The sequence below is a fragment of the Moschus berezovskii genome, chromosome 11, assembly GCF_049115385.1.
Source record: "Moschus berezovskii isolate FMDL1 chromosome 11, NW_MosBer_1.0, whole genome shotgun sequence".
In the NCBI taxonomy this organism is placed as follows: Eukaryota; Metazoa; Chordata; class Mammalia; order Artiodactyla; family Moschidae; genus Moschus; species Moschus berezovskii.
The window spans coordinates 45,480,637-45,507,717 of NC_142470.1; the positions used below are offsets into that span (position 1 = coordinate 45,480,637).

Sequence of the window (27,081 nt, forward strand, 5' to 3'; positions counted from 1 at the left end):
ATATTATTTCAACCAGGAGGCTTTAAAGCAGAATTTTATTTGCCTTCTATAGGTTTGCATTACCAGCTATGTCCTAAAATATATGATGTTTTTTAGGCAGTTTTGATAATTTAACATTCTTGAGAGGAACTTGCTTAGGTTTTAAAAAACATATTTCAATTAGTGCACATTATTGCAACCTGAAAACATAGAAAAGTAGATACATTTCAAAACCCCTTACAGGATTTGGCTCTGTGGTACAAAGTTAAGTTTTTAAAAACACTGTAGTGTTTGTTAAAAAACTGTCAGTTTACTTTTTGTTTTTAATGGATCTACTTGCCTCTGAGATAGAACAAATGAAATAAACCTAATGAAAATGACTTAACTTGAAAGCTATCAACTTGAGGGCTATGTTCTTTTCACATGAAAAAAAAAAAAGAACCTAAATCCATTCATAACATTAGTATTATCCAAGAAAAATATGTTTGGAATCTCATTTATTATGAGATAATCCAGTTCTACTTTGCCCAACTACACGTTTAATATGGTATGTCTCCATGCACAACACTTATTAAAGTGGATGTTAGATGTTTTGCATATCTGTTGAAACTCTCTCCCTCTCTCTGTATATCCCAGTTACCTGTCAAACAAGAAGGCAGTCTACTAACATATACCTAGCTTTTCTTCAGCCCTCCCTTGTGGGCCTACTCACAACAGCTTTGCAAAAAGCACAGCTTTCTCTTCCTATCTCTAGCACATTTGCCTTCTTACTAAAGTAAACAGGCTCTCAGTGTAGGGATTTAGAGGGCTTCCTGCTAATTGCCAGCTTGTAAACTTAATTGGACTATCTCCCTGGGCACTGTTCCTAAATCAATTAGGCAATGAGTTGGCTGTCACCTCTTTTTCCCAAGTAGGTCTCTTGGAAGGGAATTATCCAATGGAAGTCAAGCATTCAAATGAAAAGGTGATAACTTCTGCAACTGACATTTATCATTTAAATTTTATTTTCGTTATGACTTATAAGATTTATAGAATAGGGAAATTTTACAGTCTTACAGGGTCTTTAAAATAACAAAACATGGAGTTTCCCAGGATTTTTGAAAATGTATTATAAGATTAGTGTTTATTATATATTATTTTTCCTAGGAAGAGTAGATTCCTTGAAACAGTATATTCCAACTAACAGATCTTTTTCTTTTTTTTTTTTTAAAGAAAACCCTGTTTAAAGAACAGATTTTTCTTAGGATCTGCTACTAAATACATCCAGAAATTTTAATATACTTCTTGAATTAACACAGTGCTGATTCTGGGCATCCATGTGGAATTTTCATGTATAATTCAAGTTACTGCATATATAAACAGGTAGTTTCATGTGCAGTTTCCCCACTAGGGAGCATTTATGAGATGTTTTTCATATGCTTGTTATGCAAGCCTTTGGAAATTTTGACATGAAAGGTGTAGCGTACAATTTAAGAAGCTGAGATAGATCATAGTTTAAAATAGAATGCTGTCATATGTAAACGTGTCAGTGGCTGCTGCCAATATGCTAAGATTTTTGGAGCCTGACTCTTAGAATAGGTCAGTTAGTGTAATGTTGAAGGAAAACTCTCTGTTGAAGGCTAGAGCTTCCATTCTAAATCCTTATAATTATCACACAAATGCCGCTGGAGGTTAAAAGGCCATCATCACTGTTACTATAAGAATGTGAAAAACTAACATGTCGTCCTCAGGAGGGAGCAAGACGTCTCATTATCCTAGGTAGAGGCAGTGTGTAATCAGAATTTCTTTACCTAACAGTCATTATTCATATTTCCATATATGCAAACTGGGATTAATTTTATTTTATTTATTTATTTTTTTTATTATAACTGATTCACTTTATTTTATTTTTTTTTCTAATTATTTATTTATTTGCATTACAATAGTTTAATATGAACAATCAGAACTAATGAACAGTATAACAATATTTTACAACAGAAATAATTAAAATAAACTATAAAATTACTACATAAAACAGGTCTGATCTAGCTTATTTACTTTCTATAATCTCTTCAGTGCTGCAAAACCATTTATTTCTTTTTTTTTTTTTCATGTTTTAATAAACACTTCGTCTTTTTGTATTGCTTTCTTTTTCATCACAATAATAGAAATATAACACCATATATCACTGTAAAACACATTTCCACATAAATGCTGATAAGCACAAAATATTTTTCATCATTTACATTTTAACTGTAATAATATATGGCAGGATTAAAGCTGCATCCATCATGTGTCTAACTAACCTTGCTGTAATGAATTTTTAAATGTAATGGTTTCTGTTGCAAAGTAAAATCGTACATAATGTCTAGTGACACAGTACGCTGGTGAATGGGTGGTTTTGGAAAATGGAAATGCAACTTCATTTTTAATTAGATTAATAAACTTCACCACCTCCACTTCCACCTCCAGCCAGCTTCCCAACCCTCCTTCCCACCACCATTATTTATTTATTTATTTATTTTAAATGAAGCTTTTAATTAATATTTGACAGAGCTGATTCAGGTTGAATAGACTAAATTTCTTTAAACAAACTTACTTATACTCCAGAGTCCTTTAAAAACTTAATAGCATTTATACATTGAAGGTATTTGATTTTCTTGTAACTAGCACTTCAAATGCAACAAGCATTTGAAGCAACAAGCATTTGACCCAACAAGTAAAACTTTCTACAGTTCATAACTTTTATAAATAAATTAAATGTACAGTGAATAAGTTCTCTGAAATATTTCAATATTTCTGCAGGTTCAGTAACATCATAAAATACATATCAACTAAAATTCACAAATCTAAAAACCTGTTAGGCATTTTTAGGCGTTTTAAGTTGGAAATGAAGACCAATGTTACATCGTAATATGCCAATTACAAATAGTACTTCAAATAGCAAATACTACAGTTTGTCCCAAACTTTAAAAACTATTCATGAACTCAACACTGAACTATTGATGGCTATGAGAATTGTTTCCTAGCCTTTTTGAAAATTTCAACCCATTTACGTTTAAGGTAATTATTGATAAATATGATCCCATAGCCATTTTCTTTATTGCTTTGGGTTCAAGTTTATACACTCTTTCTGTGTTTCCTGTCTATAGAAGATCCTTTAGCATTTGTTGGAGAGCTGGTTTGGTGATGCTGAATTCCCTCAGCTTTTGCTTGTCTGTAAAGCTTTTGATTTCTCCTTCATATTTGAATGAGATCCTTGCTGGGTATAGTAATCTGGGCTGTAGGGTATTTTCTTTCATCACTTTAAGTATGTCTTGCCACTCCCTTCTGGCCTGAAGAGTTTCTGTTGAAAGATCAGCTGTTATCCTTAAGGGAATCCCCTTATGTGTTATTTGCTGCTTTTTCCTTGCTGCTTTTAAGATTTGTTCTTTGTGTTTGATCTTTGTTAATTTGATTAATATGTGTCTTGGAGTATTTCGCCTTGGGTTTATCCTGTTGGGGACTCTCTGGGTTTCTTGGACTTGGGTGATTATTTCTTTCCCTATTTTAGGGAAGTTTTCAACTATTATCTCTTCAAGTATTCTCTCATGGTCTTTCTTTTTGTCTTCTTCTTCTGGGACTCCTATGATTCGAATGTTGGAGCGTTTAACATTGTCCCAGAGGGCTCTAATATTGTCCTCATTTCTTTTAATTCGTTTTTCTTTTTTCCTCTCTGTTTCATTTATTTCTATAATTCTATCTTCTAGTTCGCTAATCCTGTCTTCTGCCTCTGTTATTCTACTGTTTGTTCCCTCCAGAGTGTTTCTGATCTCATCTATTGCATTATTCATTGTATATTGACTCTTTTTTATTTCTTCTAAGTCCTTATTAAATCTTTCTTCCATCTTCTCAATCCTTTTCTCCAGGTTATTTATCTGTAACTCCATTTTGCTTTCAAGATTTTGAATCATTTTCACCATCAAAATTCGAAATTCTTTATCAGGTAAATTCCCTATATCTTCTTCTTTTGTTTGTGTTGGTGGGCAATTATCTTGTTCCTTTACTTGCTGGGTATTTCTCTGCCTCTTCATCTTGCTTATATTGCTTTGCTTGGGGTGGCCTTTCCCTCTTCTTGCAGTTTGTGGAGTTCTCTTTATTATGTAGTTTCTTTGCTGTGTGTGGGGTTGGACGGGTGACTTGTCCGGGTTTCCTGGTTAGGGAAGCATGTGTCGGTGTTCTGGTGGGTGGAGCTGGATTTCTTCTCTCTCCTTTAGAAGACAATGGGCTGCTTTTCTGGGAGCCTGATGTCCTCTGCCAGTATTCAGAAGTTGTTTTGTGGCCTTTACTCCACGTTCAAATGTTCTTTTGATGAATTTGTGGGGGAGAAAGTGGTCTTGCCGTCTTATCCCTCCGCCATCTTGTTCCTTCCTCCCCAGAACACTGGATTCTTATATTCCACTTGGTCGTGGAGTATCTCTTCCCAGCTGCTCCAGCAAGGTGCAGCCGCTGTACCTTACCTTGGACGAGGGGGTATCTCCTCAAGGTTGCCCCTCCTGCTTTGAATGTGGATCAGCTCCTCTCGGCCCTCCAGTGCCCAAGCAGCCACCGCCTCCTGGACGTGGTACAGCTCCTCTCGGCCACCGCCCTAACCCTGGGCGCGGGGCAGCTCCTCTCAGCCACGATTCTGCACGTGGTCGGTTGCACCGGAGCCGGGCGTCTGTCGCATCTGCGCCGCCGGAGCCGGGCGTCTGTCGCGTCTGCGCCGCCGGAGCCGGGCGTCTCTCGCGTCTGCGCTGCCGGGAGCCGGGCGTCTCTCGCGTCTGCACTGATTCACTTTATAGTGGAAACTAACACAACACTGTAAATCAACTATACTCCAATCGGGATTAATTTTAAAAAGAGGAGTTCCTAGTTGTATTTCTTAGATACTAAAGCTTTTCCATTCTCATCATCATCTTTTCCAACCTTTACTGCTCTCTTTAAACTCATGTGATCAGCTTCTTGCCCTTTCAACAGAGAATCTCCCCTTTTAATGGGTACTTCATTAACTTTATCTGCTCCTCAGCACCCACCCAACGACTTATCTCCATGTACATAAATCTTTTCGGTTTCAATTCAGTGGGATAGGAGCCTTCCTCTTACCTAAGACTAGTTCCACGCTGGATCCCACAGCATTCCCCTTGACACCTTTATGGGTCACCTTCCCTACTCTCCCCATGAATCTTGCTACATCAGCAGGCTCGGGCTCAAGCCACACCATGAAACAAAGCAACATACATACATCTGTTCCTTAAAATTGTTTCCCCTCTGTTATTAATCAAATATTCACTGTCCTTTCACAGTCAAGCTCTTAATAATAGTGAACACTGAATTTCTCTACTTCTTCGCCTCCCATTCCCTCTCACAGCACCACCTTCTGGCTCTTCAGTGTTCTCCTGGAGCTGGTCTTGGAAAGGTCACCAGTGACTTCCTACTTGATACACATATTTCTCTTCAGTTACTTGATGACTTTTCAGCATTTGATGGCTCCTGACCACTTTACCATAAAATTCTCCTTGTTCTTGCCGTCTGTGACTCTTGATGCAACTTTTTGGCACTTTTTTATCCTCTTCTTCTGCCTCCTTATGAAAATATTCAGGCTCTCCAAGGTTCCATCTTTAGCTCCCCTCCCATTTTATGCAAAATGAGAGTTTATTTATTTTTTTAATTTTTTAATTTTAATTGGAGGCTAATTACTTTACAATACTGTAGTGGTTTTTGCCATACATTGACATGAATCAGCCATGGTTATACATGTGTTCCCCATCCTGAACCCCCCTCCTACCTCCCTCCCCATCCCATCCCTCAGGGTCATCCCAGTGCACCAGCCCTGAGCAACCTGTCTCATGCATCAAACCAAGAGTTTATTTTTGATTTTGGTATCATGTCTCTGACTTCAGCCCAGGCCACTGCTCTCCACCCCCACATGTTAACCTGGCCTACAGGAAACCTGCCCCCTGAGTCTACACAACTGCCTCAGATTTATTATGTGCAGACTTGAAGTTGTCATCTTTCTCCCTGCTTTTCCTCCTATATATTCCAGTTTAAGGGATGTTATAGTTATTTAGATGGACAGAATTACAAGTTAGAAATCATCCTAGAATCCTCCCTCATTGCTAACGCCATATCCAGTCAGCAATGAAATGCCATCAGTTCTGCCTTCTGAGGTTTTGTTCAGTCACTTAGTCGTGTCTGACTCTTCTGACCCCATGAAGTGCAGCATCCGTGTCCTTTACTATCTCCTGGAGTTTGCTCAAGCTCATGTCCATTGAGTCAATGATGTCATCTAACCATCTCATCCTTTGTTGCCCCCTTCTCCTCCTGCCCTCAATCTTTCCCAGCATCAGGGTCTTTTCCAATGAGTTGGATCTTCACATCAGGTGGCCAAAGTATTGGAGCTACAGCATCAGTCCTTCTAGTGAATATTCTTGATTGATTTCATTTAGGATTGACTTATTTGATCTCCTGGTTGTCCAGGGGACTCTCAAGAGTCTTTTCCAGCACCACAGTTCAAAAGCATCAATTCTTTGGTGCTCATCCTTCTTTATGGTCCAACTCTCACATCCGTACATGACTACTGGAAAAACCATAGCTTTGACTATATGGACCTTTGAACGCAAAGTGATGTCTCTGCTTTTTAATACAATGTCTAGCTTTGTCATAGATTTTCTTCCAAGGGGCAAGTGTCTTTTAATTTCATAGCTGTAGTCATTATCCACAGTGATTTTGGAGCCCAAAATGGAGTCACTCTTTCAATGGTTTCCCCATCTATTTGCCATGAAGTGATGGAACTGGATGCCATGATCTTAGTTTTTTGAATGTTGAGTTTTAAGCCAGCTTCTTCACTCTCCTCTTTCACTTTCATCAAGAGGCTCCTTAGTTCATCTTAGCTTTCTGCCATAAGGGTGGTATCATCTGATTATCTGAGGTAATTGATATTTCTCCTGGCAATCTTGATTCTTGCTTGAGCCTAATCAGCCCAGCATTTCTCATGATGTACTCTGCATATAAGTTAAATAAGCATGGTGACAGTATACAGTATACTCCTTTCCCAATTTGGAACCAGTTTGTTGTTCCATATCTGGTTCTAACTGTTGCTTCTTGTCCTGCATACAGATTTCTCAGGAGACAGGTAAGGTGGCCTAGTATTCCCATCTCTTCCACAGTTTGTTGTGATCCACACAATCAAAGAATCTTCCACAGTTTGTTGTGATCCACACAATCAAAGACTTTAGTGTAGTCAATAAAGCAAAAGCAGATGTTTTTCTTGAATTCTCTTGCTGTTTTTTATGATCCAGTAGATGTTGACAGTTTGATCTCTGGTGCCAAATCCAGCCTGTACATCTGGAAGTTCTCAGTTCACACACTGTTGAAATCTACCTTGAAGGATTTTGAGCATTACCTTCATTAATTGCATGTGAAATGAGTGAAGTTGTGCAGTAGTTTGAACATTCTTTTACATCACCATTCTTTGGGATTTGAATGAAAGATGACCTTTTTCAGTCCTGTGGCCACTGCTCACTTTTCCAAATTTGCTAACATATCGAGTACGGTATTTAAACAGCATCATCTTTTAGGATTTGAAATAGATCAACTGGAATTCCATCACCTCCACTAGCTTTGTTCGTAGTGATGCTTCCTAAGGCCTACTTGACTTCACATTCCAGGGTGTCTGGCTCTAGGTGAGTGATCACACCATCATGGTTACCTGGGTCATTAAGACCTTATTTGTACAGTCTGTATATTCTTGCCACCTCTTCTTCTTAATATCTTCTGCTTCTGCAAGGTCAATACCATTTCTGTCCTTTATTGTGCCCATCTTTGCATGGAATGTTCCCTTGGTATCTCTAATTTTCTCAAAGAGATCTCTAGTCTTTCCCATTCTATTTTTTCCCCTGTATTTCTTTGCACTGTTCACTTCTGTAGGCTTTCTTATCTCTCCTTGCTATTCTTTGGAACTCTGCATTCAGATGGGTATATCTTTCCTTTTCCCTTTTGCCTTTCACTCCTTTCCCCACTGTTTGTAAGGCCTCCTCAGACAACCATGTTGGTTTTTCTGCATTTCTTCTTCTTGCGTATGGTTTTGATCACCACCTCCTGTGCAGTGTTATGAACCCCTCTGCCTTAGTTCTTCAGACACTGTCTACCAGCTCAAATCCTTTGAATCTATTTGCCACTTCCTCTGTATAATCATAAGGGATTTGGTTTAGGTCACACCTGAATGGCCTAGAGGTTTTCCCTACTTTATTCAATCTAAGTCTGTATTTGGCCATAAGGAGTTCATGATCTGAGCCACAGTCAGCTCCCAGTCTTGTTTTTGCTGACTGTATAGAGCTTCTCCATGTTTGGCTGCAAAGAATGTAATCAATCTGATTTTGATATTGACCATCTGGTGATGTCCATGTGTAGTGTTGTTAGAAGAGGGTATTTGCTACAACCAGTGTGTTCTCTAGGCAAACCTTGGCAAAATGAAGCCTTTGCCCTGCTTCATTTTGTACTCCAAGGCCAAACTTGCCTGTTACTCCAGGTGTCTCTTGACTTCCTGCTTTTGCCTTCCAATCCCCTATGATGAAAAGGACATCACTGCCTAAAACATCTCATTCTATTCAGCCTTGCTGTGATTACCTTAAATCTAGACCTTCCCTATTGTACCATGATCAAGCAGTGGCCCTCTGTCTGTAATGCTCTGCCTTCCAATCTTCCCCACCTACTGCTCAATAAATCCCCTTAACTGCCACCAGAGTGCACATCTGTTCATCGATTTGGCTTCCCTGGTGGTAAAGATTCTGCCTGCAATGCAGGAGACCCTGGTTTGATCCCTGGGTCAGGAAGATGCCCTGAAGAAGGGACTGGCTATCCACTCCAGTATTCTCCTTGTAGAATTCCACGGGCACAGAAACCTGGTAGGCTACAGTCCATGGGGTTGCAAAGAGTTGGACATGACCGAGTGACTGACAGTTTTCTCTTTTCTGTAGCTTGAAATCCTTCAGTAGTTAATACACCCTGTCTGTCTCCCAGGCTTCATCTCTTAGCTCTGCTGCCTTAGGAGCTTCCCAGTCACAGCATGGGAGTCACACAATCACTCCTCTTTCCATAGTGTGTTGATTATTCCATCTACTTAGAGCGCTCCTACACTGTGCTTATACACCTGCAAAGTTAGGAAAGGTTAAATGTCCAAGTGGTGATATTAAACAGATAATTAAAGCTAACTTCTTCCCTCTCATAGGATTTTGAAAATCATGGGCAATATTATGTATGTATCTGTCACTTCATCTAAACAGCAAGTAGTATGATTTTTCTCTCAGAACTTTTGTAAGAAGTATGTGTTCTTTAAAAGAGTTATTTTTAATAAGTTATTTAAAGTTTACTTTACCAAAGTGGTAATTGGTGGCAACTTATTGCTGGAAGCAAATATCAGGTACTTTATTAGATGCCTAGTCATCTTAAAACTGGATCTCGTGTCATTTGAGATGGATTGCTGTTCCAGACAGCATTCTGCTTTCTTCATACAAAAGTGATGACAGATTTTAAATCAAGTTTTTCAAATATAATTTACAAATAAATTATACCTATTTTAAATGTATAGATCAGTGAGTTTTGGCAAATATGTAAATCCTCATGATTACCAGAGACTGTTGGAGGGCACAAAGCATTGTGTGCGCGAGGAACCAGGAGAAAGGAGAAATGACCCCACAAGAGACTGCGCCAGACCTGCCTGTGAGTGATGCAGGGTCTCCTGCAGAGGTGTGTGTCAACAGTGGCCTGCTGTGAGGTCCTGGGAGGTGCGTGTTGGCAAAAGTCCATTTGGATGTCACCTTTAGCCCTAACAGAGAATCTGTAGCCTCAAGATAGGGTCACCTCAGGCCAAACAACTAATGGGGTTGGGGGAGGGGGACACAGCCCCAACCATCAGTAGAAAATTGGATTAAAAATTTACTGAGCATGACCCTGCCCACCAGTGCCAGACCAAGTTTTCCCCATAGTAAGTCTCTCCCATTGAGAAGAGATTCTGGCAATGCCAAAGAATGCTCAAACTACCACAGAATTGCACTCATCTCACACGCTAGCAAAGTCATGCTCAAAATTCTCCAAGCTAGACTTCAACAGTACATGAACCGAGAACTTCCAGATGTTCAGCCTGGATTTAGAAAAGGCAGAGGAACCAGAGATCAAATTGCCAACATCTGTTGGATCACTGAAAAAGCAAGAGAGTTCCAGAAAAACATGTACTTCTGCTTTATTGACTACGCCAAAGCCTTTGACTATATGGATCACAACAAACTGTGGAAAATTCTTAAGAGATGGGAATACCAGACCACCTGACCTGCCACCTGAGAAGTCTGGTCTTCAGCCCCATGTACTAGGGGGAAAAAGTACAAATATTCATGACATAGAATACTATATACCAATTTATTTTAAATTGGCATTTAAAGATTATCATCTTCAATTACTAATGATTATTCAGTTCACTTCAGTCACTCAGTCGTATCTGACTCTTTAAGACCCCATGGACTACAGCACACCAAGTTTCCCTGTCCATCACCAACTCCCAGAGTACACTCAAACTCATGTCCATCGAATTGGTGATGCCATCCAATCATCTCATCCTTTGTCGTCCCCTTCGCCTCCCGCCTTCAATCTTTCCCAGCATCGGGGTCTTTTCTAAGAAGTCAGTTCTTCATATTAGGTGGCCAAAGTACTGGAGTTTCAGCTTCAGCATCAGTCCTTCCAGTGAATATTCAGAACTGATTTCCTTTAGCATGGACTGGTTTGATCTCCTTTCAGTCCAAGGGACTCTGAAGGGTCTTCTCCAACACCACAGTTCAAAAGCATCAATTCTTTGGCATGCAGTTTTCTTTATATTCCAACTCTCACATCCATACACGACTACTGGAAAAACCAGTAGTCTGTGAATCAAGGTAAACTGGACATGGTCAAGCAGGAGATGGCAAGAGTGAACATCAACATCTTGGGAAACTGAAATGGGACAGGAATGGGTGAATGTAATTCAGATGACCATTATGTCTACTATTATGGGCAAGAATCCCTTAGAAGAAATGAAGTAACCCTCACAGTCAACAAGAGAGTCTGAAATGCGATACTTGGGTGCAACCTCAAAAATGACAGAATGATCTCGGTTCGTTTCCAAGGCGAACCATACAGTATCACAGCAGTCCAAGTCTGTGCCCCAACCAGTAATGCTGAAGAAGCTGAAGTTGAATGATTCTATGAAGATCTACAAGACCTTCTAGAATGAATACCAAAAAAAGATGTCCTTTTCAGCATGGGGGATTGGACTGCAAAAGTGGGAACTCAAGAGAGACCTGGAGGAACAAGCAAGTTTGGCCTTGGAGTGCAAAATGAAGTAGCACAAAGACTGACAGAGTTTTGCCAAGAGAATGAAGTGGTCATAGCGAACACCCTCTTCCAGCAACCCGAGAAACAACTTTACACATGAACATCATCAGACGGTCGATGCAGAAATCAGATTGATATATTCTTTGCAGTCGAAGATGGAGAAGCTCTATAGAGTAGGCCAGACAAGACCTCGGGCTGACTGTGGCTCAGATCATCAGTTCCTTATCGCAAAATTCAGGCTTAAATTGAGGAAAGTAGGGAAAACTATAAGACTATTCAGGTATGACCTAAGACAAATCCCTTATGGTTATATAGTGGAGGTGGCGAATACATTCAAGGGATTATATCTGATAGAGTGCCTCAGGAACTACAGATGGAGGTTTGTAACATTGTATGGTGGCAGTGACCAAAATCATCCTAATGAAAAAGAAATGCAAGAAGGCAAAGTGATCGTCTGAGGAAGCCTTACAAATAGCTGCTAGAACAAGAGAAGTAAAAGGCAAAGGAGAAAAGGGAAAGATAAACCCATATGAATGCAAAGTTCCAAAGAACAGCAATGAGAGATAAAGCCTTCTTAAGTGAACAAAGCAAAGAAATAGAGGAAAACAATAGAATGGCAAATACTAGAGATCTCTTCAAGAAAATTGGAGATACTGAGGGAACATTCCATGCAAATATGGGCATAGTAAAAGAAAAGGGCAAGGACCTAAGAGAAGCAGAAGATATTAAAAAGAGGTGCCAGGAATATACAGAAGACCTATACAAAAAAGATCTTAATGACCCAGATAACCACAATGTTGTGGTCACTCACCTAAAGCCAGACATCCCAGAATGTGAAGTTAAGTGGGCTTTAGGAAGCATTACTACAAAGAAAGCTAGTGGAGGTGATGGAATTCGAGCTGAGTTACTTCATATCCTGAAAGATGATGCTGTTAAATTGCTGCACTCAATATGCTAGCAAATTTAGAAAAGTTAGCTGTGGCCACAGGATTGGAAAAGGTCAGTTTTCATTCCAGTCTCAAAGAAAGGCAATGCCAAAGATTGTTCAAACTACCATCAGATCAGATCAGATCAGATCAGTCGCTCAGTCGTGTCCGACTCTCCGCAACCCCATGAGTCACAGCACGCCAGGCCTCCCTGTCCATCACCAACTCCCGGAGTACATTCAAACTCATGTCCACAGAGTCGGTGATGCCATCCAGCCATCTCATTCTCCGTCGTCCCCTTCTCCTCCCGCCCCCAACCTTTCCCAGCATCAGAGTCTTTTCCAGTGAGTCAACTCGTCGCATGAGGTGGCCAAAGTATTGGAGTTTCAGCTTTAGCATCAGTCCCTCCAATGAACATCCAGGATTGATCTCCTTTAGAATGGACTGGTTGGATCTCCTTGCAGTATAAGGGACTCTCAAGAGTCTTCTCCAACACCACAGTTCAAAAGCATCGATTCTTCGGCGATCAGCCTTCTTCACAGTCCAACTCTCACATCCATACATGACCACGGGAAAAACCATTGCCTTGACTAGACGGAGTTCACTAATTTCACATGCTACCAAGATTATGCTCAGAATCCTTCAAGCTAGGCTTCAGCAGTTCATGAACTGAAAACTTTCAGATGTATAGCTGGATTTAGGAAAGGCAAAGGAACCAGAGATCAAATTGCTAACGTCTATTATGTCATAGAAAAAGCAAGGAAATTCCAGAAAAATATCTACTTCTGCTTCATTGACTACACTAAAGTCTTTGACTGTTGATCACAACAAACTCTAGAAAATTTTTGAAGATATGGGAATCCCAGACCACCCTATCTACCTCCTGAGAAACCTGTGTGCAGGTCAAGAAGCAACAGTTAGAAACAGATATGGAACAACAGACTGTTTAAAAATTGGGAAAGGAGTATCTCAAGGCTGAATATTGTCACTGCTTATTTAACTTCTATGCAGAGTACATCATGCAAAATGTTGGGCTAGATGAATCAGAAGCTGGAATCAAGATTGCTGGGAGAAATATAAGCAACCTCATATATGCAGATGTTACCACTCTAATGAGGCTTCCCAGATGGAGCTGGTGATAAAGAGCCTGCCTGCCAATGAAGGAGGCATAAGAGATGTGAGTTCAATCCCTGGATTGGGACGATCCCCTGGGGCAGGTGTGGAAACCCACTCAAGTATTCTTGCCTGGAGAATCCCATGGACAGAGAAACCTGGCAGGCTGCAGGGCATTGGGTCAAAGTCAGACAGGTCTGAAGTGACTTAGCATGCACACACCGCTCTAGCGGCACAGACTGAAGAGGAACTAAAGAGCCTCTTGATGATGTTGAAAGAGGAGGGTTAAAAAGCTGTCTTAAAACTCATATAGTCTTTATGGACCTAAAAATTATATAGGTCCATATAGTCATATAGGTCCATATAGCCAAAGCTCTGGTTTTTCCAGTAGTCGTGTACAGATGTGAGAGCTGGACCATAAAGAAGGCTGAGCACTGAAGAACTGATGTTTTCGAACTGTGGTGCTGGAGAAGACTCTAGAGTCCCTTGGACAATAAGGAGATAAAACCAGTCAGTCCTAAAGGTAATCAAGCCTGAATATTCAGTAGAAGGACTGATGCTGAAGCTGCAGCCTCAGTACTTTGGCCACCTGATGCAAAGATATGACTCACTGGAAAAGACTGAGAGCAGGAGAAGAGGGCAACAGAGGATGAGATGGTTAGATGGCATCACCAACTCAATGAACATGAGTTTCAGCAAACTCCGCGAGATAGTGAAGTTCAGGGAAGCCTGGCATGCTTCAGTCCATGCAAAGAGCTGAGCACCACTTACAGACTGAACAACCATGTGATTACCACCATAATCAAGATGTAAACCACTGCCATCACCCTCAAAATTCTCTCAAGCCCCTTTGCAGTCAGTCCCTGCCTCCCTCAAAGCTAAGGCATATTGATCTGTTGTCTGTTATTACAAGCTAGATCTGCTTTTTCTAGAATTTCATAGAAGTAGACTAATAAATTGGTACTCGTTTGTATCTGGCTACTTTCACTCAGTATTAATCTTTATCTGTAAATTTTCATTTACATTATTGAGTAGTATTCCATTATATAGAGATATCACAATTTATCTTCACGTGTTGACAGGCATTTGAGTTGTTTCCAATTTTAGCCAGTTTCATTGAAAATGATCTGTTCTTTCATGTACTAGTCTTTGTATGGAGGTCTATTCTGATTTCTTTTGGGAAAAACCTTGGAACTGAGCACTACACTAAGTTTAAGAGGAAAATAGTTTGGAGTTCCAGTTACTCCACATCTTCACTAAAATTTGGCATTATTGCTATTTTTAATTTTAGCCATTGTAGTAGGTGTAGTTGGTGTTAGTTGACATTTCCCTGATGATCCTTGGAGTTGTTCATCTTTTATGTGCTTATTGCCATATATCTTCCCTGATGAAGTATATCTTCAAATCTTTTGCCCCAGTTGAACTGGATTGTTTTTTATTGAATCATAAGTTTTTATATATTCTGAACACAAGTTCTTTTTTGGATACTAGTATTGTGAATATTTTCTTTCATCCTGTAATTTACCTTTTCATTTTTTTTACTAGAGTTTAGGTGCAGACGTTTTTAGTTTTGATGAAAGCCAACTATTAGATTTTTTAAATTTATGACTTGTTTGTCTTATAAAAATAGTCTTTGTCTGACCTTTTTTTCTTCTAGAAATTTTTACTATTTTAGCTCCTACAATTAGGTTTATTGACTAACTCAAGTTAATATGGTGTGATGTATGAGTTGAAATTAATTTTTAATATGAATATTCAGTTGTTCCAGAAGCAGCTGTTGGAAAGACTATCCTTTCACCATTGAATTCCTTTGACCATATGTGTGTGTATCTATAAAAAGACTCTGTTCTTGTCCATTGATCTATATGTCCATACTTGAGTACCACGCTGTCTTAATTATGGTGGTTTAACAGTAAATCTTGAAGCCAGGTACCATTAGTCCTCCAACTTTGTTCTTCTTTTCAGAATTGTTTTGGGCACTCTACATGTTTTGAATTTCTATATGTTTTCAAACTAACTTGTCAGTTTCTATAAAAACACCTAGTGGAATTTTGATTGAGATTATGTTGAATCTATATAGATCAGTTTGGGATAGAATGACAATTTAACAATATTGTAGTGTTGCTTAGTTGTGTCTGACTCTTTGCTATCCCATGAACTGTAGCCCACCAGGCTCCTCTGTCCACAGGATTCTCCAGGCAAGAATACTGGAGTGGATTGCCATTCCGTTCTCCAGAGGATCTTCCTGACCCAGGGATCGAACCCAGGTCTCCTGCATTGCAGGCAGATTCTTTACTGTTTCAGCTACAGGGAAGACCTAACAATATTGAATCTCCCAATTTATTAACATAATATATCTCTCCATTTATCCAGGCCTTTAATTTCTTCCAGCAGTGTTTTATATTTTAAAATGTACAAGATCTTGTAAATAGTTTGTTCATGTTTTTGGATGCTATTGTAAATAGTGTTTTTAATTACAAGTTTTAATTGTTCATTGGGATTTTATAAAAATAAAATTTGAAAATATTGAACATGTATCCTTCAATCCTGTTAAACTCATTATTTGTAGTGACTTTTTTTATTATAGATTAAGTAGATGATTATGACAACTACAATTAAAAACAAGTTTCATATATTCTTATCCTACCTGCAGGCCTTTTATTTTCTTCTCTGTTTTACTCTCTAGGATGGTACAATATTAAATAGAAGTCAAAACAGAGGATATCTTTGCTTTGTGTCCAATCTTAGGTGGTCAGCATTTAATATAGTATATGTATGATGTTATTGGGCTTCCCTGGTGGCTCAGATGGTAAAGAATCTGCCTGCAATGTAGAAGACCCAGGTTCGATCCATGGGTTGGGAAGATCCCCTGGAGAAGGGAATGGCTACCCACTCCAGTGTTCTTTTTTCTTTTAATATATATATTTTATTGAAGTATAGTTGACCTGCCGTGTTTCAGGTGCAGAGTAAGGTGATTCAGTTAAACACATACACATGTTATTTTTGAAATTATTTTCCATTATAGGTTATTATAAGATACTGACTGTAGTTCCCTGTGGTATACAGTACACCTTAGTTGCTTGTTGCATATCTTTTTTTTTTTTACTTAGAAATCTAGCATTCTATTCATACTAAGTCAAGCAAGTGTAATCAAAATATCATAAATTTTTTAGTTAGGCAAAAATTTGTAGGTTTTCTAAAATATATATATTATACATGTTTTTAAAAAGAGATGGAGTAATTGAAAAACCTAAACTAAATGAAATCAGAGCACTGAATATGAAATAGAAGAAGTGAAACAAACTAGATAAAAGTAAAAGATCTTCATATAGTTCATTTGTTTTTGAATATGGCTGATTATTAGAAAAATATCTGGAGCTCTGGGAAAAAAAAAGCAATACCTAGGCATTTGTATTTTTCAAAAAATTCCAAGGTAATTCTGATATGCATCTGGATTTTAAAAAGTGACTACAGGTTTTTCTATTAAACTGTGGTTTCGGTGATAATAGAGTTCTTTCATTTTTCTGTGGACCAATCATAATACTAAGGTATTAAGTGAGTAATAGTTATATAATCAAAATAGTAAAAGATGTTTATCAGTTTTCACAGTCAATAGCCAGACAAAAAATAAAAGATAGTTACAGCTGCAAGCGATAATGGGAACATGATTGACCTAAACAATATAAAATCATTACATACAATTTCGGGGGTCAAGCAGAGTGATGTGATAAGTGGAAGTGCTTATACGCACATGTTTTCATACACCCAGGTAGTCTATGTCTTTTGGTTGATGCATTTAATCCATTTACATTTAAGGTAATTTTCAATATGTATGATTCTATTACCATTTTCTGAATTGTTTTGGATTTATTTCCTGTAGGTCTTTCCCTTGTCTTGTGTTTCATGCCTGGAGAAGTTCCTTTAGCATTTGTTGTAAAGCTGGTTTGGTGGTGCTGAATTCTCTTAACTTTTGCTTGTCTGCAAAGCTTTTGATTTCTCCATCAAATCTGAATGAGAGTCTTGCTGAGTAGAGTATTCTTGGTTGTAGCTTCTTCCCTTTCATCCACTTTAAATATATCATGCCATTCCCTTCTGGCTTGTAGAATTTCTGTTGAGAAATCAGCTGATAGCCTGATGGAAGTTACCTTGTATGTTATTTGTCATTCTTCTCTTATTGCTTTTAATGTTTTCTTTGTCTTTAATCTTTGTCAGTTTTAATTACTATGTGTCTTGGTATGTTTCTCCTTGGGTTTTTCCTGCCTGGGACTCTCTGTGCTTCCTGGACTTGTTGACTATTTCCTTTCCCATGTTAGGGAAGTTTTCAATTATTATCTCTTCAAATATTTTCTCAGGTTCCTTCTCTCTCTCTTCTCCTTCTGGGACCCCTATAAGGCAAATGTTGCTGTGTTTAATGTTGTCCCTGAGGTCTTTTAGACTCTTCATTTCTTTTTATTCTTTTTTCTATACTCTGTTCTATGGCAGTGATTTCCACCACTCTGTTCTTCAGGTCATTTATCTCTTCTGCCTCAGTTATTCTGTTGATTTCTTCTCGTGTGTTATTCATCTGTTTGTTCTTTAATTTTTCTAGGTTTTGGTAAACATTTTTTGGATCTTCTCTTGTTTTCTCAATATTCAGGATCATCTTCACTAACATTATTTTGAATTTTTTTTCTGGAAGGTTGCATATCTTCACTTCATTTAGCTTTTTTTATTATATTTTACCTTGTCTCTTTATCTGGAACATAGCTTTCTGCTTTTTCATCCTGATTAACTCGATAAAGGACAGAAATGGTATGGACCTAACAGAAGCAGAAGATATTAAGAAGAGGTGGCAGGAATACACAGAAGAACTGTACAAAAAAGATCTTCACGACCAAGATAGTCACGATAACGTGATCACTGACCTAGAGCCAGACATCTTGGAATGTGAAGTCAAGTGGGCCTTAGAAAGCATCACTACTAACAAAGCTAGTGGAGGTGATGGAATTCCAGTTGAGCTATTTCAAGTCTTGAAAGATGATGCTGTGAAAGTGATGCACTCAATATGCCAGCAGATATGGAAAACTCAGCAGTGGCCACAGGACTGGAAGAGGTCAGTCTTCATTCCAGTCCCAAAGAAAGGCAATGCCAAAGAATGCTTAAACTACCGCACAATTGCACTCATCTCACACGCTAGTAAAGTCATGCTCAAAATTCTCCAAGCCAGGCTTCAGCATTATGTAAACCGTGAACTCCAAGATGTTCAAGCAGGTTTTAGAAAAGGCAGAGGCACCAGAGATCAAATTGCCAACATCCGCTGGATCATGGAGAAAGCAAGAGAGTTTCAGAAAAACATCTATTTCTGCTTCATTGACTATGCCAAAGCCTTTGACTGTGTGGATCACAATAAACTGTGGAACATTCTGAAAGAGATGGGAATCCCAGACCACCTGACCTGCCTCTTGAGAAACCTGTATGCAGGTCAGGAAGCAACAGTTAGAACTGGACATGGAACAACAGACTGGTTCCAAACAGGAAAAGGTGTACGTCAAGGTTGTATATTGTCACCTTGCTTATTTAACTTATATGCAGAGTACATCATGAGGAACGCTGGGCTGGAAGAAGCACAAGCTGGAATCAAGATTGCTGGGAGAAATATCAATAACCTCAGATATGCAGATGACACTACCCTTATGGCAGAAAGTGAAGAGGAACTCAAAAGCCTCTTGATGAAAGTGAAAGAGGAGAGTGAAAAGGTTGGCTTGAAGCTCAACATTCAGAAAACAAAGATCATGGCATCTGGTCCCATCACTTCATGGGAAATAGATGGAAAAACAGTGGAAACAGTGTCAGACTTTATATTTTTGGGCTCCAAAATCACTGCGGATGCTGATTGCAGCCATGAAATTAAAAGACGCTTGCTCCTTGGAAGGAAAGTTATGACCAACCTTGATAGTATATTAAAAAGCAGAGACATTACTTTGCCAACCAAGGTCCGTCTAGTCAAGGCAATGGTTTTTCCCGTGGTCATGTATGGATGTGAGAGTTGGACTGTGAAGAAAGCTGATCGCCGAAGAATCGATGCTTTTGAACTGTGGTGTTGGAGAAGACTCTTGAGAGTCCCTTATACTGCAAGGAGATCCAACCAGTCCATTCTAAAGGAGATCAATCCTGGATGTTCATTGGAGGGACTGATGCTAAAGCTGAAACTGCAATACTTTGGCCACCTCATGCGACGAGTTGACTCACTGGAAAAGACTCTGATGCTGGGAAAGGTTGGGGGCGGGAGGAGAAGGGGATGATGGAGAATGAGATGGCTGGATGGCATCACCGACTCTGTGGACATGAGTTTGAGTGAACTCCGGGAGTTGGTGATGGACAGGGAGGCCTGGCGTGCTGTGATTCATGGGGTCGCGGAGAGTCGGACACGACTGAGTGACTGAACTGAACTGAACTGAACTGAACTTTCTGTAATATGTTTTTTCTTCTAGCCGCTATGGGACTGTAGTTCTTCTTGCTTCTTCTGTCTGCCCTCTGATGGAGGAGGCTAAGAGGCTTGTGTCAGCTTCCTGATAGGAGGGACTGATGGTGGGAAAAATGGGGTCTTGCTCGTTGGGCAGGGCCTTGCTCAATAATGGTAGTTGTTTGGCCTGAGATGACCCAGTCCTGGGGTCTACAGGCTGTAAGGTAGGGTTAACCTTCAAGAGGACTTATACCATGGGGGACCTTCTCGACTTGCCAGTGCCCCCATCCCTATGGTGAGCCCCTGCTGACCCAGGGCTCCACAGGAGACCCTCCAACATTTACAAGGGGATTTTGATTCAGTCTCCTGTGGGGTTACTGCTCCTTTCCTCTGGGTCTTGGTGCATGCAAGATTTTGTTTGTGCCCTCCAAGACTGGAGTCTCTGTTTCCCCCAGTCCTATGGAAGTCCAATAATCAAATTCCACTGGTCTTCAAGGTCGGATTCCCTGGGGATGTCCAGTCCCTTTGTCAGATCCCCAGGCTGGGAAGCCTGATGTTGGGTTCAGAACCTTCACAACAGTGGGAAAAATTCTTTGGGATTATTGTTCTACAGTTTGTGGGTCAGTCACCTGGTGGGTATGGGATTTGATTCTATAATGATTGTGCCCCTCCTACCGTCTCCCTCCGGCTTCTTTGTCATTGGGCATTGGGTATCTTTTTTGGTATCTTTTATCCAGCATTCTCCTGTCAATGTTTGTTCAGAAGATACTTGTAATTTTGGTGCTCTTACAGAAGGAGATGAACTCATGTCCTTCTTCTCCGTCATCTTGAACTGGAAGCTCACTCTAGTATTCTTGCCTGGGAAATCCCACGGACAGAGAAGCTGGCGGCTACAGTCAATAGGGTTGTAAAGAGTCAGACACAGCTGAGCAACTAACACACACACATGATGGTAGGAGTTTGAGGAAGTCCCTTTCTATTCCTAGTCTACTGGGTTATGTTTTCTTAAGTGGATGTTCAGTTTTTTCAAGTGCTTTTTCTGTATTAAAATGATTGAGTGATTTTTCTGGTCATATAGTGAACTGATTAGTTTTCAGATGTTTCAGTGACCTTGCATTTGTGGGATAAATCCTTTGTTCATGATATATTATCTTTTTAATATGTTGCTTAATTTGTTAATATTCTGTTAAGGAAGGACTGATGCTAAAGCTGAAACTCCAATACTTTGGCCACCTCATGCAATGAGTTGACTCACTGGAAAAGACTCTGATGCTGGGAAGGATTGGGGGTGGGAGGAGAAGGGGATGACAGAGAATGAGATGGCTGGATGGCATCACCGACTCGATGGACGTGAGTTTGAGTGAACCGGGAGTTGGTGATGGACAGAGAGGTCTGGCGTGCTGTGATTCATGGGATCGCAAAGAGTCGGACATGACTGAGCGACTGAACTGAACTGAACTGAAGGATTTTTATATTTGTTTATGGGAGGTGCTGACCTTTAGTTTTCTTTTTCTTCTCCTGTAATGTTTGTCAGTTTTGGTCTCAATGTAATGCTGATATCATTAAATGCAATAGGAATCATTCCCTCCTCTTACATTTTGAGTTATGTAAAGGTGATATTATTTCTTCTCTTATTGTTTGAGACAGTTCACCAATGAAGTCATCTGGTCTTGTGTGTGTGTGTTTAAAGGATTTTAAACTTCACATCCAAATTTAAATAATATAGGATCATTCAGGTTATCTAGTCTTATTTCTTCTTAAATAAGATTTGATAATTTATGTCTTTCAAGGAATACATTTCATTTAAATTATATTTATAAAGTTAGTCATATTATTCCCTTACTATTTTTTAATGTCTGTGGATCCTATAGTGATTATTCTTGATACTGAGAAGTGAATCTTCCTTCTCTTTTCCTCAGTTTAGGCATAAGTTGGTCAATTTTTTTTTTTTTTTTAGATTTCACCAAATGAAAAAAATACTATAGAATACACAGTTGTAACAAGCTACATTAAGTTATTTTACAACTGCCTCAAGCTGCAAAAAGAAAAAAAAATCCAATGCCATACCTAAGTTATCCCTCTCTCAAAATAATGCCATTTATGTTATAAATCATGAGCACCCCATCAAAAGACGGGAACTGGTTTTGTTAATTCATATATATATATATGACTGTATCATTTTGCTATACACTTGAAACAAATACAACACTGTAAATATAGTACAATATAAAATAAAAATAAGTAACAGACCTTTGGGGCTTTACACCAAGTTAGAGTTCCTATCAGAGGGATAACAGCACCACATTGTTCCAAAGAACCAGCTTTTGTGTTCATTAATTTTCTCTATAATAAATATGTAATATTTATATTATATTATAAATATAATAATATAATAAATATATTTATATTATAAACATATTTCTTCTCTTTATTTTAGGTCTTATTTGCTCTTCTTTCTCTAAGTGTTTTTTTTTTTCTTTCCACCTCAGTGTTTATTATTCCATGATTCTCTACTTAATAATTTCCAAGGTTCAGCTTTTATTTTCACAGGGTGATACCTGTACACAAATCATAAAATCTGTCTTATCCTAACAAATCTAAGTGTTCTTAATGTGGAAACTTGGATTGTTGATTTTAGACCTGTTTTCTTTTCTAACTGAAATGTAATGCTAGTAATTTCCCTTTAAGAAATACTATAACCACAGTTATATCTCACGAATTTTATTGTTATATTTTCATTTATTTCAAAATATTTTCTATATAACAGTATAAATTAATTTTTAAATACTTAAAGATTTTTCAGATTTTTTCCCCCACTTCCTAGTTATTTTACTATATTTTGCTATTATCTATGTCTTTGAGGAAATTTACAGTTGTTTTATTTGTGTGTGCTCAGTCACGTCAGTCGTGTCCGACTCTCTGCCACCCCATGGACCATGGCCTGCCAGGCTCCTCTGTCCATGGGATTCTCCAGGCAGGAATACTGGAGTGGGTTGCCATTTCCTTCTCCAGTGATAAAATATGAAGTGAAGTAGTCAAGTGAAGTTGCCCAGTTGTGTCCGACTCTTTGTGACCCCATGGACTGTAGCCTACCAGGCTCATCTGTCCATGAGATTTTCTAGGCAAGAGTACTGGAATGGGTTGCCATTTCCTTCTCCTATTTTATTTGTATGATAGAAATATTACTGTGTGCAATGGTACACCACTTCCCTGCTGCCTGCTCCATGACATCACATTAGTGCTTGACGTCAACCATAGTGGGGGTATTTACACCACTTATATTTACCAGCACACTTAGGATATCAGTGGGAAGTTTTGTCACTTGAAAATCTTCATGTATAAATCCTTATAAACCAAAAGTCCTCCAGATATCTTTATGTTTTCATATTGATGTTGGTTATATTGTGGTCTGGGAAACTATGCTGTATAGTTTCAATGCATTTAAACTTAATGAGGCTTGTTTTATCTCCCAGAATAATGCTCCGTCTTGGTTGGTGTTACATATGCACTTAAAAGAATGTATATACTCTGCTGTTGTTGGGTGAAGAGTATTGTAAATGTCAATTAGGTCCAATCACTGATAATGTTTTTCAAGTATTTTCTGTTTTTACAGATTTTGTTTATACATTTTCTCAACTAGTTAGAGAGATGTGCTGAAATCTCCAGTGATAATTGTGAATTTGACTTTTTCTCCTTTTAGTTTTAATCATTTTTACTTTATTAGTTTAGAGGTCTGTTATTAAGTGTTACCTTTCTTCATGAATTTTCAATGTTTTATTATAAAGTTCTAGAATTCTAGGCAAATTCATTTTTATCTCTCAGCATTTTAAGAAGTCCTACTGCTGTCTCTAGGTTGTATTATTTCAGAAACAAAGTTTACACTTATTAAATTTTCATTTCCCTATGCATCACATGTCTTTTTTTATTGGCTGCTTTTTAAGTTTTTCTCTTTATCACCTTTTAAACAATTTGATTTTGACTATATGTTAGCTTTTCCTCTCAATACATCAGTTATTTCTCATGTTAGAAGTATTAGGATATAGACAGACTCAATAGATTTCAGATATTTTTGGTTGTCTTCAAAATTCTTAAACATTAATATCTACTGCAAAGGAACCACCCTGATTATGAAGGCTTCCAGTACTTTACTGTAGGATCGTGAAGGCTTTTGGAGAAGGCAGTGGTAACCCACTCCAGTATTCTTGCTGGGAAATCCCATGGATGGAGGAGCCTGGTAGACTATAGTCTATGGGGTTGCGAAGAGTTGGACACGACTGAGTGACTTCACTATCACTTTTCACTTTCATGCACTGGAGAAGGAAATGGCAACCCACTCCAGTGTTCTTGCCTGGAGTATCCCAGGGACTGAAGCCTGGTGGGCTGCTGTCTATGGGGTTGCACAGAGTTGGACACGACTGATGTGACTTAGCAGCAGCAGCAGCATGAAGGCTTTTGGACAGCAGCATTTGTTGATTCTATCAACACAAGAATAGTAAAGTTTTATTGCTTAGTATAGTGGGGATGCTGGTGTAAGTCATTTCAGTTGTGTCTTACTCTTTGTGACCCTGTGGATTGTAGCCCTCCAGGCTACTATGTCCATGAGATTCTCCAGGCAAGAATACTGGAGTGGGTTGCCATTTCCTCCCTCCAGAATAGTCAGGGTAATTCCCCAGATTCCTTATCAAGTTGAGTCTTGCTGGTATAATACAAGGTCTCATTTTTATATGACTTGAAGTTAATATAAATAATTTCAGGATCTTTCTCATGAGCTAATACATTTTTTAAAATTCTGAAATCTATAACTATTTCAGGTAAATGATGATGATGATGACAGCAGTGAAGAGTTATAGTAGTATATTATATACTTTACAGATTCCAAATAACTTCACATACATTTTCTCATTTAACTTTATGATTATTTGTACTGAGAAGTTTTTGTAGATTCACTCAAGTCAGTAAACGTTTGCAGGAGGAAAAAGATTTTACAAACAAATATTTTTTAAAGCTTAAAAAAAAAGAACTTAAAAGGTGCCAGTACTTACTGTCATTTAATTACACAGAATTTGTTAGTTTCAAAAGAGGTCTTCCATATATAAGAGATAAGATAAAATTCGAACAGAACACCTCTCCCTGCTACCCCCTGCTTTATTTGATGTTCTTATTTCTCTTAGCTTAGAAGTGAATTTTCTTTAGTTATGCAAGAGGATCAATAACAAGATTAATTCTAATTATTTCTTTACTAATAATCATTTCTTTACAATAATCTCAAAAATGACAGAATGGTCTCCATTAATTTCCAAGGCAAACCATTCAATATCACAGTAATCCAAGTCTGTGCCCCAACCAGTAATACTGAAGAAGCTGAAGTTGAATGGATCTATGAAGACCTACAAGACCTTCTAGAACTAACACTCAAAAAACATGTCCTTTTCATTATAGGGGACTGGAATGCAAAAGTAGGAAGTCAAGAGATACCTGCAGTAACAGGCAAATTTGGCCTCAGAATACAAAATGAAGTAGGGCAAAGGCTAACAGACTTTTGCCAAGGGAAGGCACTGGTCATAGCAAACACCCTCTTCCAACAATACAAGAGAAGATTTCACAAGTAGACATCACCAGATGGTCAATACTTTAATCAGATTGATTATATTCTTTGCAGCCAATGATGGGGAAGCTCTATACAGTCAGCAAAAATAATACTGGGAGCTGACTGTGGCTCAGATCATGACTCCTTATTGGCAAATTCAGACTGAAATTGAAGAAAGTAGGGAAAATCAATAGACCACTCAGATGTGACCCAAATCAAATCCCTTTTGATTATACAGTAGAAGTGAGAAACAGATTCAAGGCATTAGATCTGATGGAGTGCCTGAAGAAATATGGACGGAGGTTTGTGACATTGTACAGGAGGCAGTGATCAAGACCATCCAAAGAAAAAGAAATGCAAAAAGGGGAAATGGTTGTCTGAGGAGGCCTTACTAATAGCTGTGAAAAGAAGAGAAGATAAAAGCAAAGGAGAAAAGGATATACCCGTTTAAATGCAGCGTTCCAAAGAATAGCAAGGAGAGATAAGAAAGCCTTCCTCAGTGATCAGTGCAAAGAAATAGAGGAAAACAATAGAATGGGAAAGACTAGAAATCGTTTCAAGAAAATTAGATATACTGAGGGACCATTTCATGCAAAGATGGGCTCAATAAAGGGCAGAAATGGTATGGACCTAACAGAAGCAGAAGATATTAAGAAGAGGTGGCAAGAATACACAGAAGAACTATGGAAAAAGGATCTTCATGACCCAGTTAACCATGATGGTGTGATCACTCATCTAGAGCCAGACATCCTGGAATGTGAAGTCAAGTGGGCCTTAGGAAGCATCACTACGAACAAAGCTAGTGGAGGGGATGGAATTCCAGCTGAGCTATTTCAAATCCTGAAAGTTGATGCTGTGAAAGTGCTGCACTCAATATGCCAGCACATTTGGAAACCTCAGCAGTGGCATCAGGACTGGAAAAGGTCACTTTTCGTTCTAATCCCAAAGAAAGCAATGCTAAAGAATGTTTAAACTACTGCACAATTTGCACTCATCTCACACACTAGCAAAGTAATGCTCAAAATTCTCTAAGCCAGGCTTCAACAGTATGTGAACTGTGAACTTCCAGATGTTCAAGCTGGTTATAGAAAAGGCAGAGGAACCAAGGATCAAATTGCCATCATCCACTGGATCATCTAAAAAGCAAGAGAGTTCCAGAAAAACATCTACTTCTGCTATATTGACTATGGCAAAGCCTTTGATGTGTGAATCACAACAAACTATGGAAAATTCTTAAAGAGATGGGAATACCAGACCAGCTGACCTGCCTCCTGAGAAATCTGTATGCAAGTCGAGAAGCAACAGAAGTGGACATGGAACAACAGACTGGTTTCAAATAGGGAAAGGATAATGTCACAGCTGTATATTGTCACCCTGCTTATTTAACTTATATGCAGAGTGTATCATGTGAAATACTGGACTAGATGAAGCACAAGCTGGAATTAAGATTGTTGGGAGAAATATCAATAACCTCAGATACGCAGACGACACCACCCTTATGGCAGAATGCGAAGAACTAAAGAGCCTTCTGATGAAAGTGAAAAAGGAGAGTGAAAAAGTTGGCTTAAAACTCAGCATTCAGAAAACGAAGATCATGGCTTCAGGTCCCATCACTTCATGGCAAATAGATGGGGAAGCAATGGAAACAGTGAGAGACTTTATTTTTGGGGGCTCCA

At 38.8% G+C, this 27,081-nt stretch overlaps 1 protein-coding gene across 9 annotated transcripts in view; it reads left to right on the forward strand.

The window, feature by feature from the left end:
- Positions 1-27,081, forward strand: part of WDPCP (WD repeat containing planar cell polarity effector) — a 385,832-nt gene that overhangs the window by 178,635 nt on the left and 180,116 nt on the right. The gene's annotated exons all lie outside the window — the stretch shown is intronic.